Genomic DNA, 3,690 nt, shown 5'->3' on the forward strand with positions numbered 1-3,690 from the left:
AATGTGTCTTCGTACAGAAGTGGTACAGAAAATTCAACAGGTGTATAATTATGTAGTTTATGTACGGGTTACCTAATTTTAAATCAGATTTTTAGCCTTGAATATATATTTTTAATTGGGATGTTAAGTCTGAAACAACTGAATCGCTTTATAGTACGCGTTATTTATGGTTATTGGATAGTAAATCTAATGATTTAATATTAAATAAGTTTTTAATATTAAAATATGTTTTTAATATTAAATCAATAACGGCCCATTACTAGTATTTGCATAAATATTCTAATAATATTTAGCATATATTAATAATCGATTAAATATTCAATATGATAAAAATCTGGACATTTGATTTCCTTATTGATTAATGTTTTTTATGACCGTATCACAAATAAACCAAGTTTTATGACATTAATTCTGCGATTATATTTATGTCATGTTTATGTCTGGAAATATGCTCAATATGTATTCTACAATAACATGAATGGAGATCTGTATATTAATCTGCGGTAATTCGTTACCCTTTGATACCACAAGAGATGAGCACTGAGCACTGATTACGTAAAGAAGAAATGTTGAACGTGTGGCCATGCATCTGTGCGTATAACGCACGAAGGCTTCTATTAATAACCGACGAGCTTCAATCCATGTCATGTACCATTTGTGAGGCATATCCGGAAAGGAAAAAGCTTTCTCTTAAAATGGTCAACGCTAATAACTTATTAAAGACACCTACTCTTCTTCAAAGGAAAGTCTAATTCATCCTAGAACCCAATCCGGTTAATTTATATGTCACCAACAAAACGATTGTATTAATTATCACCTAATGTTTGCAAATATTTGTGATAATTTCTTTTACCTCAATATCTACGTGACATGCTTAACACTTAAACTTATAAATAAACTCCCACAAGTCCCCAAAATACTTAGCACCACAGGATTTCAAGAGGTAAAATAGGTTTGTAGGCTTTTTTTGAATAAATGGATGATTAAAAAAGTTATCTGGTAATAACTGAAATTAACGTGTATAATTTTCATTGTAATCACGTCATAATATTACATAAAAATCAGATATTCGTTTTCTAAAGTAGCAAACAACAATAATAGTCTTGGAAGTCGGGCGAAGCCGGGTCTGCTGGAACCTTATAAATTATAATTGCTTATGAAAGATTCGGCACTTAAGGGCCCGCTTTCCGCGTGAAGAATTTAGATTTGGGCAACACCCTCAAAATAAACAATATTTAGTGTTAAAAGAATCCGACAGAGGTGTCTGAATTCGTATTAGGAATAATTTTGGGGATTATAATTTAAATAATGAAATTAAATTACCGACATCTATTGCAATTTTAGAAAAACAGAACCATTTTTAGTTAGCACCGAGCGAATTATAACGATGTCGAAATGAAGATGGTTCTCAAAATATGGGTTTTATTACGGATTTAATTAATTATTATTTTTTTTTAATTTTACAAAAAACATTTACGAAAGTTATTTGAATAGGTATAAAAATTACTTTACTTTACTAAAATACTATTATCACTTTTATAAAAGTAATTTATAACTTTTATAAAATCAATAAATATATTTTTACATCAATAAGGTTTTTCTTATATGGTTATCTTTATAGGGTGTCCGGGGGTAAAGTGCTCAAACTTCAGGAGGTTATTCTAAATGCTAGAAGAAGTAAAAATGAAATGGAAATTATTCGAATTTCCAAATTTTTTCCACAAAAATTTATTTTCCGTAGAAGAAATTGTTTTTTTTTCTATACAAAAAATTAAACTTTTTTACTCGAAAACTATCTTAAAACGTTGGAATTCCAAAAAAAGTTTTTTTTTCTTTTTTACTTGTACTATCAATTAGAATCACCTCCCGAAGTTTGTGCACTTTACCCCCGACATCTTGTATAATATGCGCAATATAATATTTATACACGTGTAATATCTACTTTTGTACATTTATATCAATTATATACACGTTTACATTTTTATGCTCATCAAATTTATTATATTATAAAGATAGATAGAAAGATCCTTAGTGCTTCCCGAGGACTTACAAATCAGAAGACTTTTTTGTAATTATTTATTTATTCATTTAAACAATTCAATAATTATAAAGAGTAATAAAACATGTAAGCAACATAAAATTACATTCTAAAATGTGAAAGGGGCTCTATTTATTTACATTTTTATGAAATTACTACTTTTAATAGTTTAAGCTTTCAGTGAACTTTCAATTTTATTTTTAACTTCTCTAAATATTATTTGTTTAAATTGTCAAATATAATTTAATCACAAACACAAGATTCACTCAAAATGAAAGATTGGTGGTTCTGAAATGTTCCCATAAATACGGTGAAAGAACCCTAAACTATAAACTTATTACCCTAAACATGCTTCGAGCGAAATGCGGATCTGGAAACCTTATCGTCAATCTGAGCAAAACATACCATGAACGTCAATATAGCAACAGCCTTTGTTCTGCTGCAGTTTCATTAAATGCCGAGAGATCCGTTTACAGTCTCCAAAAAGCAATACTGGGGCACAACCCTAGAAGCAAAGCTAAATGATTGGAATACAGAAAGATAAAAACACACCATTGTCAAAAATATCTTGGCCGTTAATGATTAAATAAAATTAGATTTATTCAGGAAGGCAAGCATTACGGTGATCGATGTTAAAAATCTAACATAGCCCTAGAATAACTCCAGTATCTTTAAGAAACCTTTCTCTTAAAGCTCAGAAAAAAACTTTCCATGACAGTTAGATATACCACTCTACAACAAGACCGCGTACGGTAAAACTGTAAAAAAAAAAATAAAGTAATAAATAACAAAATAAATATTTCACAACACAATCATTTCATCGAAAATCTTAAATCCGTTTCACCTTTCTACATTTTCTATATTCTCCTTAAGAGTATAATCCTTAGATAATGCCTTTTCAGATTATTCGTGGAAGCTAGAAAAAAATAAAATCATTGATTATAACTGCACTTCCAGTGACCTTTTAAATAACAGTAAAGGGCTCAAATGATTTTATTATTACCTCCGTGCCTTTGCATCTTTACAAGACTTGGGCAAAACATTCTGTAGCGGAGTATAGATTTCACATCTGAAACATAATTAAAGAGTTTATTGAAAATAGAACACCAAGGTACGGTTAGTCAAAAAACGTACAATTAAGTTAATTCTGGGTAGAAATTGTACAGTTGACATTCAGGACAGGTTCACTCCCTCCTCCTCAAAAAAGACCCTCTATACAGCATTCTCAAAGATGACACAGGCTCTGAGAGAAATTATTTTCTTCAGGGCCTCCTTCCGACATGAAAAATAACATCACTGAACTAAATTATATTATTGTAGAAAGCAATCACTTTGTGGTTTGACATATTTAATAAAATAAAATACTTTTTTTGTTTTAAAACCACGATATTTATTAATTTAAGAACCGACCGGTTTCGCTTTACTTAAGCATCATCAGGGTACAAATTAATACTAAACAAGAAGTACATAATGTGTGCATATATATAACAAAATATAGAGGGAGACAACATGATACAAATATATTATAGAGGGAGACAACATGATACAAATATAAGCAACACAAAGACGGTCATAAAATACATTAATATAAGTGTACAAGTAATGGAAAACCGCTAGATAATTATGTAGACTAATGGGTTATACGAATAAAT

At 29.6% G+C, this 3,690-nt stretch overlaps 1 long non-coding RNA gene across 1 annotated transcript; it reads right to left on the reverse strand.

Annotated features, from left to right (window-relative positions):
- Window positions 1-1,768: 1,768 nt before the first annotated feature.
- Window positions 1,769-3,287, reverse strand: LOC149408784 (uncharacterized). The gene is made up of 3 exons (XR_016305389.1): window positions 3,042-3,287; window positions 2,883-2,954; window positions 1,769-2,796 (listed from the first exon to the last, which is right to left on the reverse strand). It is a non-coding gene; the product is annotated as an uncharacterized LOC149408784 (long non-coding RNA).
- Window positions 3,288-3,690: the final 403 nt, after the last annotated feature.

The sequence above is a fragment of the Hesperophylax consimilis genome, unplaced genomic scaffold, assembly GCF_061612785.1.
Source record: "Hesperophylax consimilis isolate HC1 unplaced genomic scaffold, BYU_Hcon_1.0 scaffold_70, whole genome shotgun sequence".
NCBI lineage: Eukaryota > Metazoa > Arthropoda > Insecta > Trichoptera > Limnephilidae > Hesperophylax > Hesperophylax consimilis.